This window comes from Heptranchias perlo, unplaced genomic scaffold (genome assembly GCF_035084215.1).
Source record: "Heptranchias perlo isolate sHepPer1 unplaced genomic scaffold, sHepPer1.hap1 HAP1_SCAFFOLD_1562, whole genome shotgun sequence".
NCBI classification, from domain to species: Eukaryota; Metazoa; Chordata; class Chondrichthyes; order Hexanchiformes; family Hexanchidae; genus Heptranchias; species Heptranchias perlo.
Genome location: NW_027138820.1, coordinates 12,992 through 23,402, shown reverse-complemented (window position 1 = coordinate 23,402; position 10,411 = coordinate 12,992). Strand labels below are relative to the sequence as shown.

The window sequence follows — 10,411 nt, the reverse complement described above, 5'->3', positions numbered from 1 at the left end:
TGGGAGGCCCTGTTCCCGGTGTTTGCCCGTGTTCGGTGGGTGTGGGAGGTCCTGTTCCCGGTGTTTGCCCGTGTTCGGTGGGTGTGGGAGGCCCTGTTCCCGATGTTTGCCCGTGTTCGGTGGGTGTGGGCGGTCCTGTTCCCGGTGTTTGCCCGTGTTCGGTGGGTGTGGGAGGCCCTGTTCCCGGTGTTTGCCCGTGTTCGGTGGGTGTGGGAGGCCCTGTTCCCGGTGTTTGCCCGTGTTCGGTGGGTGTGGGAGGTCCTGTTCCCGGTGTTTGCCCGTGTTCGGTGGGTGTGGGAGGTCCTGTTCCCGGTGTTTGCCTGTGTTCGGTGGGTGTGGGAGGCCCTGTTCCCGGTGTTTGCCCGTGTTCGGTGGGTGTGGGAGGCCCTGTTCCCGGTGTTTGCCCATGTTCGGTGGGTGTGGGAGGCCCTGTTCCCGGTGTTTGCCCGTGTTCGGTGGGTGTGGGAGGTCCTGTTCCCGGTGTTTGCCCGTGTTCGGTGGGTGTGGGAGGTCCTGTTCCCGGTGTTTGCCCGTGTTCGGTGGGTGTGGGAGGCCCTGTTCCCGGTGTTTGCCCGTGTTCGGTGGGTGTGGGAGGCCCTGTTCCCGGTGTTTGCCCGTGTTCGGTGGGTGTGGGAGGTCCTGTTCCCGGTGTTTGCCCGTGTTCGGTGGGTGTGGGAGGTCCTGTTCCCGGTGTTTGCCCGTGTTCGGTGGGTGTGGGAGGTCCTGTTCCCGGTGTTTGCCCGTGTTCGGTGGGTGTGGGAGGCCCTGTTCCCGATGTTTGCCCGTGTTCGGTGGGTGTGGGCGGTCCTGTTCCCGGTGTTTGCCCGTGTTCGGTGGGTGTGGGAGGTCCTGTTCCCGGTGTTTGCCCGTGTTCGGTGGGTGTGGGAGGTCCTGTTCCCGGTGTTTGCCCGTGTTCGGTGGGTGTGGGAGGCCCTGTTCCCGATGTTTGCCCGTGTTCGGTGGGTGTGGGCGGTCCTGTTCCCGGTGTTTGCCCGTGTTCGGTGGGTGTGGGAGGTCCTGTTCCCGGTGTTTGCCCGTGTTCGGTGGGTGTGGGAGGCCCTGTTCCCGGTGTTTGCCCGTGTTCGGTGGGTGTGGGAGGCCCTGTTCCCGGTGTTTGCCCGTGTTCGGTGGGTGTGGGAGGTCCTGTTCCCGGTGTTTGCCCGTGTTCGGTGGGTGTGGGAGGTCCTGTTCCCGGTGTTTGCCCGTGTTCGGTGGGTGTGGGAGGCCCTGTTCCCGGTGTTTGCCCGTGTTCGGTGGGTGTGGGCGGTCCTGTTCCCGGTGTTTGCCCGTGTTCGGTGGGTGTGGGAGGTCCTGTTCCCGGTGTTTGCCCGTGTTTGGTGGGTGTGGGAGGCCCTGTTCCCGGTGTTTGCCCGTGTTCGGTGGGTGTGGGAGGCCCTGTTCCCGGTGTTTGCCCGTGTTCGGTGGGTGTGGGAGGCCCTGTTCCCGGTGTTTGCCCGTGTTCGGTGGGTGTGGGAGGCCCTGTTCCCGGTGTTTGCCCGTGTTCGGTGGGTGTGGGAGGCCCTGTTCCCGGTGTTTGCCCGTGTTTGGTGGGTGTGGGAGGCCCTGTTCCCGGTGTTTGCCCGTGTTCGGTGGGTGTGGGAGGCCCTGTTCCCGGTGTTTGCCCGTGTTCGGTGGGTGTGGGAGGCCCTGTTCCCGGTGTTTGCCCGTGTTCGGTGGGTGTGGGAGGCCCTGTTCCCGGTGTTTGCCCGTGTTCGGTGGGTGTGGGAGGCCCTGTTCCCGGTGTTTGCCCGTGTTCGGTGGGTGTGGGAGGCCCTGTTCCCGGTGTTTGCCCGTGTTCGGTGGGTGTGGGAGGCCCTGTTCCCGGTGTTTGCCCGTGTTCGGTGGGTGTGGGAGGTCCCGTTCCCGGTGTTTGCCCGTGTTCGGTGGGTGTGGGAGGCCCTGTTCCCGGTGTTTGCCCGTGTTCGGTGGGTGTGGGAGGTCCTGTTCCCGGTGTTTGCCCGTGTTCGGTGGGTGTGGGAGGTCCTGTTCCCGGTGTTTGCCCGTGTTCGGTGGGTGTGGGAGGTCCTGTTCCCGGTGTTTGCCCGTGTTCGGTGGGTGTGGGAGGCCCTGTTCCCGGTGTTTGCCCGTGTTCGGTGGGTGTGGGAGGCCCTGTTCCCGGTGTTTGCCCGTGTTCGGTGGGTGGGGGAGGCCCTGTTCCCGGTGTTTGCCCGTGTTCGGTGGGTGTGGGAGGCCCTGTTCCCGGTGTTTGCCAGTGATGAGATGCCATGCTAATACCGATGCACCAGGCCGTGTTTGGCGATCGGGCTCTGGGTGGACGTGAGTTAAAATCACCTTCTCGACACAGTGTGTGGAGACCTGAGGCAAATCTCCAGACGCCAAAATACATCACCAGGATTCGATAGACCTCGCGTTGGAGCACATCCTGGGTCAGACACTGACCTCTCACCCTCTGGGGTCAAACCGAGCCCCGGACAGACGGGCCGAAGGGCTCCGTTCTCTCTCACTGATGGGGCAGGCTGTAAATGTGTGTGTGGTGTAGTTAGGATATTCATTGTGTGTTCAGGGTGATGGGATGGCCCTGGATGAGGAGATATCGGTGGATGGAGACGATGCTGACATGCGGAAAGAAGTCTTGATGATGGGTGAGTTTGTCCAATGTCCAGAGCCCCACTCTCTCCCCATCGTCCTGTATCAATCCCCAAACTAATCCCATCGCCCCACTCTCTCCCCATAGTCCTGTATCAATCCACAAACTAATCCCACTGCCCCACTCTCTCCCCATAGTCCTGTATCAATCCACAAACTAATCCCGCTGCCCCACTCTCTGCCCATCGTCCTGTATCAATCCCCAAACTAATCCCACTGCCCCACTCTCTCCCCATCGTCCTGTATCAATCCCCAAACTAATCCCACTGCCCCACTCTCTCCCCATCGTCCTGTATCAATCCCCAAACTAATCACACTGCCCCACTCTCTCCCCATCGTCCTGTATCAATCCCCAAACTAATCCCACCGCCCCACTCTCTCCCCATCGTCCTGTATCAATCCCCAAACTAATCCCACTGCCCCACTCTCTCCATCGTCCTGTATCAATCCCCAAACTAATCCCGCTGCCCCACTCTCTCCCCATCGTCCTGTATCAATCCCCAAACTAATCCCGCTGCCCCACTCTCTCCCCATTGTCCTGTATCAATCCCCAAACTAATCCCACCGCCCCGCTCTCTCCCCATCGTCCTGTATCAATCCCAAAACTAATCCCACTGCCCCACTCTCTCCCCATAGCCCTGTATCAATCCCAAACTAATCCCACTGCCCCACTCTCTCCCCATAGCCCTGTATCAATCCACAAACTAATCCCACTGCCCCGCTCTCTCCCCATCGTCCTGTATCAATCCCCAAACTAATCCCACTGCCCCACTCTCTCCCCATAGTCCTGTATCAATCCCAAACTAATCCCACTGCCCCACTCTCTCCCCATAGTCCTGTATCAATCCACAAACTAATCCCACTGCCCCGCTCTCTCCCCATAGTCCTGTATCAATCCACAAACTAATCCCACTGCCCCGCTCTCTCCCCATCGTCCTGTATCAATCCCCAAACTAATCCCACTGCCCCGCTCTCTCCCCATCGCCCTGTATCAATCCCCAAACTAATCCCACTGCCCCACTCTCTCCCCATAGCCCTGTATCAATCCCCAAACTAATCCCACTGCCCCGCTCTCTGCCCATCGTCCTGTATCAATCCCCAAACTAATCCCACTGCCCCACTCTCTCCCCATCGTCCTGTATCAATCCCCAAACTAATCCCATCGCCCCACTCTCTCCCCATAGTCCTGTATCAATCCACAAACTAATCCCACTGCCCCGCTCTCTCCCCATCGTCCTGTATCAATCCCCAAACTAATCCCACTGCCCCACTCTCTCCCCATAGTCCTGTATCAATCCACAAACTAATCCCACTGCCCCGCTCTCTCCCCATTGTCCTGTATCAATCCCCAAACTAATCCCACTGCCCCGCTCTCTCCCCATCGTCCTGTATCAATCCCCAAACTAATCCCACTGCCCCACTCTCTCCCCATAGCCCTGTATCAATCCCCAAACTAATCCCATCGCCCCACTCTCTCCCCATCGTCCTGTATCAATCCCCAAACTAATCCCATCGCCCCACTCTCTCCCCATCGTCCTGTATCAATCCCCAAACTAATCCCATCGCCCCACTCTCTCCCCATCGTCCTGTATCAATCCCCAAACTAATCCCACTGCCCCACTCTCTCCCCATCGTCCTGTATCAATCCCCAAACTAATCCCACTGCCCCACTCTCTCCCCATCGTCCTGTATCAATCCCCAAACTAATCCCACTGCCCCACTCTCTCCCCATCGTCCTGTATCAATCCCCAAACTAATCCCACTGCCCCACTCTCTCCCCATCGTCCTGTATCAATCCCCAAACTAATCACACTGCCCCACTCTCTCCCCATCGTCCTGTATCAATCCCCAAACTAATCCCACCGCCCCACTCTCTCCCCATCGTCCTGTATCAATCCCCAAACTAATCCCATCGCCCCACTCTCTCCCCATAGTCCTGTATCAATCCACAAACTAATCCCACTGCCCCACTCTCTCCCCATAGTCCTGTATCAATCCACAAACTAATCCCGCTGCCCCACTCTCTGCCCATCGTCCTGTATCAATCCCCAAACTAATCCCACTGCCCCACTCTCTCCCCATCGTCCTGTATCAATCCCCAAACTAATCCCACTGCCCCACTCTCTCCCCATCGTCCTGTATCAATCCCCAAACTAATCCCACTGCCCCACTCTCTCCCCATCGTCCTGTATCAATCCCCAAACTAATCCCACTGCCCCACTCTCTCCCCATCGTCCTGTATCAATCCCCAAACTAATCCCACTGCCCCACTCTCTCCCCATCGTCCTGTATCAATCCCCAAACTAATCACACTGCCCCACTCTCTCCCCATCGTCCTGTATCAATCCCCAAACTAATCCCACCGCCCCACTCTCTCCCCATCGTCCTGTATCAATCCCCAAACTAATCCCACTGCCCCACTCTCTCCATCGTCCTGTATCAATCCCCAAACTAATCCCGCTGCCCCACTCTCTCCCCATCGTCCTGTATCAATCCCCAAACTAATCCCGCTGCCCCACTCTCTCCCCATTGTCCTGTATCAATCCCCAAACTAATCCCACCGCCCCGCTCTCTCCCCATCGTCCTGTATCAATCCCAAAACTAATCCCACTGCCCCACTCTCTCCCCATAGCCCTGTATCAATCCCAAACTAATCCCACTGCCCCACTCTCTCCCCATAGCCCTGTATCAATCCACAAACTAATCCCACTGCCCCGCTCTCTCCCCATCGTCCTGTATCAATCCCCAAACTAATCCCACTGCCCCACTCTCTCCCCATAGTCCTGTATCAATCCCAAACTAATCCCACTGCCCCACTCTCTCCCCATAGTCCTGTATCAATCCACAAACTAATCCCACTGCCCCGCTCTCTCCCCATAGTCCTGTATCAATCCACAAACTAATCCCACTGCCCCGCTCTCTCCCCATCGTCCTGTATCAATCCCCAAACTAATCCCACTGCCCCGCTCTCTCCCCATCGCCCTGTATCAATCCCCAAACTAATCCCACTGCCCCACTCTCTCCCCATAGCCCTCTATCAATCCCCAAACTAATCCCACTGCCCCGCTCTCTCCCCATCGTCCTGTATCAATCCCCAAACTAATCCCACTGCCCCACTCTCTCCCCATCGTCCTGTATCAATCCCCAAACTAATCCCATCGCCCCACTCTCTCCCCATAGTCCTGTATCAATCCACAAACTAATCCCACTGCCCCGCTCTCTCCCCATCGTCCTGTATCAATCCCCAAACTAATCCCACTGCCCCACTCTCTCCCCATAGTCCTGTATCAATCCACAAACTAATCCCACTGCCCCGCTCTCTCCCCATCGTCCTGTATCAATCCCCAAACTAATCCCACTGCCCCGCTCTCTCCCCATCGTCCTGTATCAATCCCCAAACTAATCCCACTGCCCCACTCTCTCCCCATAGCCCTGTATCAATCCCCAAACTAATCCCATCGCCCCACTCTCTCCCCATCGTCCTGTATCAATCCCCAAACTAATCCCATCGCCCCACTCTCTCCCCATCGTCCTGTATCAATCCCCAAACTAATCCCATCGCCCCACTCTCTCCCCATCGTCCTGTATCAATCCCCAAACTAATCCCACTGCCCCACTCTCTCCCCATCGTCCTGTATCAATCCCCAAACTAATCCCACTGCCCCACTCTCTCCCCATCGTCCTGTATCAATCCCCAAACTAATCCCACTGCCCCACTCTCTCCCCATCGTCCTGTATCAATCCCCAAACTAATCCCACTGCCCCACTCTCTCCCCATCGTCCTGTATCAATCCCCAAACTAATCACACTGCCCCACTCTCTCCCCATCGTCCTGTATCAATCCCCAAACTAATCCCACCGCCCCACTCTCTCCCCATCGTCCTGTATCAATCCCCAAACTAATCCCACTGCCCCACTCTCTCCCCATCGTCCTGTATCAATCCCCAAACTAATCCCGCTGCCCCACTCTCTCCCCATCGTCCTGTATCAATCCCCAAACTAATCCCGCTGCCCCACTCTCTCCCCATTGTCCTGTATCAATCCCCAAACTAATCCCACCGCCCCGCTCTCTCCCCATCGTCCTGTATCAATCCCAAAACTAATCCCACTGCCCCACTCTCTCCCCATAGCCCTGTATCAATCCCAAACTAATCCCACTGCCCCACTCTCTCCCCATAGCCCTGTATCAATCCACAAACTAATCCCACTGCCCCGCTCTCTCCCCATCGTCCTGTATCAATCCCCAAACTAATCCCACTGCCCCACTCTCTCCCCATAGCCCTTTATCAATCCCCAAACTAATCCCACTGCCCCACTCTCTCCCCATAGTCCTGTATCAATCCACAAACTAATCCCACTGCCCCGCTCTCTCCCCATCGTCCTGTATCAATCCCCAAACTAATCCCACTGCCCCGCTCTCTCCCCATCGCCCTGTATCAATCCCCAAACTAATCCCACTGCCCCACTCTCTCCCCATAGCCCTGTATCAATCCCCAAACTAATCCCATCGCCCCACTCTCTCCCCATCGTCCTGTATCAATCCCCAAACTAATCCCATCGCCCCACTCTCTCCCCATCGTCCTGTATCAATCCCCAAACTAATCCCACTGCCCCACTCTCTCCCCATCGTCCTGTATCAATCCCCAAACTAATCCCACTGCCCCACTCTCTCCCCATCGTCCTGTATCAATCCCCAAACTAATCCCACTGCCCCACTCTCTCCCCATTGTCCTGTATCAATCCCCAAACTAATCCCACCGCCCCGCTCTCTCCCCATCGTCCTGTATCAATCCCCAAACTAATCCCATGGCCCTGTATCAATCCCCAAACTAATCCCACCGCCCCGCTCTCTCCCCATAGCCCTGTATCAATCCCAAACTAATCCCACTGCCCCGCTCTCTCCCCATCGCCCTGTATCAATCCCAAACTAATCCCACTGCCCTGCTCTCTCCCCATCGCCCTGTATCAATCCCAAACTAATCCCACTGCCCCACTCTCTCCCCATGGCCCTGTATCAATCTCCAAACTAATCCCACCGCCCCGCTCTCTCCCCATAGCCCTGTATCAATCCCAAACTAATCCCACTGCCCCGCTCTCTCCCCATCGCCCTGTATCAATCCCAAACTAATCCCACTGCCCCGCTCTCTCCCCATCGCCCTGTATCAATCCCCAAACTAATCACACTGCCCCACTCTCTCCCCATCGTCCTGTATCAATCCCCAAACTAATCCCACCGCCCCACTCTCTCCCCATAGCCCTGTATCAATCCCAAACTAATCCCACTGCCCCACTCTCTCCCCATAGCCCTGTATCAATCCACAAACTAATCCCACTGCCCCGCTCTCTCCCCATCGTCCTGTATCAATCCCCAAACTAATCCCACTGCCCCACTCTCTCCCCATAGCCCTTTATCAATCCCCAAACTAATCCCACTGCCCCACTCTCTCCCCATGGTCCTGTATCAATCCACAAACTAATCCCACTGCCCCACTCTCTCCCCATAGCCCTGTATCAATCCCCAAACTAATCCCACTGCCCCACTCTCTCCCCATCGTCCTGTATCAATCCCCAAACTAATCCCACTGCCCCGCTCTCTCCCCATCGCCCTGTATCAATCCCCAAACTAATCCCACTGCCCCACTCTCTCCCCATAGCCCTGTATCAATCCCCAAACTAATCCCATCGCCCCACTCTCTCCCCATCGTCCTGTATCAATCCCCAAACTAATCCCACTGCCCCACTCTCTCCCCATCGTCCTGTATCAATCCCCAAACTAATCACACTGCCCCACTCTCTCCCCATCGTCCTGTATCAATCCCCAAACTAATCCCACCGCCCCACTCTCTCCCCATCGTCCTGTATCAATCCCCAAACTAATCCCACTGCCCCACTCTCTCCCCATCGTCCTGTATCAATCCCCAAACTAATCCCGCTGCCCCACTCTCTCCCCATCGTCCTGTATCAATCCCCAAACTAATCCCGCTGCCCCACTCTCTCCCCATTGTCCTGTATCAATCCCCAAACTAATCCCACCGCCCCGCTCTCTCCCCATCGTCCTGTATCAATCCCAAAACTAATCCCACTGCCCCACTCTCTCCCCATAGCCCTGTATCAATCCCAAACTAATCCCACTGCCCCACTCTCTCCCCATAGCCCTGTATCAATCCACAAACTAATCCCACTGCCCCGCTCTCTCCCCATCGTCCTGTATCAATCCCCAAACTAATCCCACTGCCCCACTCTCTCCCCATAGCCCTTTATCAATCCCCAAACTAATCCCACTGCCCCACTCTCTCCCCATAGTCCTGTATCAATCCACAAACTAATCCCACTGCCCCGCTCTCTCCCCATCGTCCTGTATCAATCCCCAAACTAATCCCACTGCCCCGCTCTCTCCCCATAGCCCTGTATCAATCCCCAAACTAATCCCATCGCCCCACTCTCTCCCCATCGTCCTGTATCAATCCCCAAACTAATCCCATCGCCCCACTCTCTCCCCATCGTCCTGTATCAATCCCCAAACTAATCCCACTGCCCCACTCTCTCCCCATCGTCCTGTATCAATCCCCAAACTAATCCCACTGCCCCACTCTCTCCCCATCGTCCTGTATCAATCCCCAAACTAATCCCACTGCCCCACTCTCTCCCCATTGTCCTGTATCAATCCCCAAACTAATCCCACCGCCCCGCTCTCTCCCCATCGTCCTGTATCAATCCCCAAACTAATCCCATGGCCCTGTATCAATCCCCAAACTAATCCCACCGCCCCGCTCTCTCCCCATAGCCCTGTATCAATCCCAAACTAATCCCACTGCCCCGCTCTCTCCCCATCGCCCTGTATCAATCCCAAACTAATCCCACTGCCCTGCTCTCTCCCCATCGCCCTGTATCAATCCCAAACTAATCCCACTGCCCCACTCTCTCCCCATGGCCCTGTATCAATCTCCAAACTAATCCCACCGCCCCGCTCTCTCCCCATAGCCCTGTATCAATCCCAAACTAATCCCACTGCCCCGCTCTCTCCCCATCGCCCTGTATCAATCCCAAACTAATCCCACTGCCCCGCTCTCTCCCCATCGCCCTGTATCAATCCCCAAACTAATCACACTGCCCCACTCTCTCCCCATCGTCCTGTATCAATCCCCAAACTAATCCCACCGCCCCACTCTCTCCCCATAGCCCTGTATCAATCCCAAACTAATCCCACTGCCCCACTCTCTCCCCATAGCCCTGTATCAATCCACAAACTAATCCCACTGCCCCGCTCTCTCCCCATCGTCCTGTATCAATCCCCAAACTAATCCCACTGCCCCACTCTCTCCCCATAGCCCTTTATCAATCCCCAAACTAATCCCACTGCCCCACTCTCTCCCCATGGTCCTGTATCAATCCACAAACTAATCCCACTGCCCCACTCTCTCCCCATAGCCCTGTATCAATCCCCAAACTAATCCCACTGCCCCACTCTCTCCCCATCGTCCTGTATCAATCCCCAAACTAATCCCACTGCCCCGCTCTCTCCCCATCGCCCTGTATCAATCCCCAAACTAATCCCACTGCCCCACTCTCTCCCCATAGCCCTGTATCAATCCCCAAACTAATCCCATCGCCCCACTCTCTCCCCATCGTCCTGTATCAATCCCCAAACTAATCCCATCGCCCCACTCTCTCCCCATCGTCCTGTATCAATCCCCAAACTAATCCCATCGCCCCACTCTCTCCCCATCGTCCTGTATCAATCCCCAAACTAATCCCACTGCCCCACTCTCTCCCCATAGTCCTGTATCAATCCACAAACTAATCC

The 10,411-nt window shown here is 56.5% G+C and overlaps 1 non-coding gene across 1 annotated transcript; it reads left to right on the top strand.

Annotated features, from left to right (window-relative positions):
- Positions 1 to 2,207: 2,207 nt before the first annotated feature.
- LOC137309266 (small nucleolar RNA U6-53/MBII-28) lies at positions 2,208 to 2,325 on the top strand. The gene has a single exon (XR_010959802.1). It is a non-coding gene; the product is annotated as a small nucleolar RNA U6-53/MBII-28 (small nucleolar RNA).
- Positions 2,326 to 10,411: the final 8,086 nt, after the last annotated feature.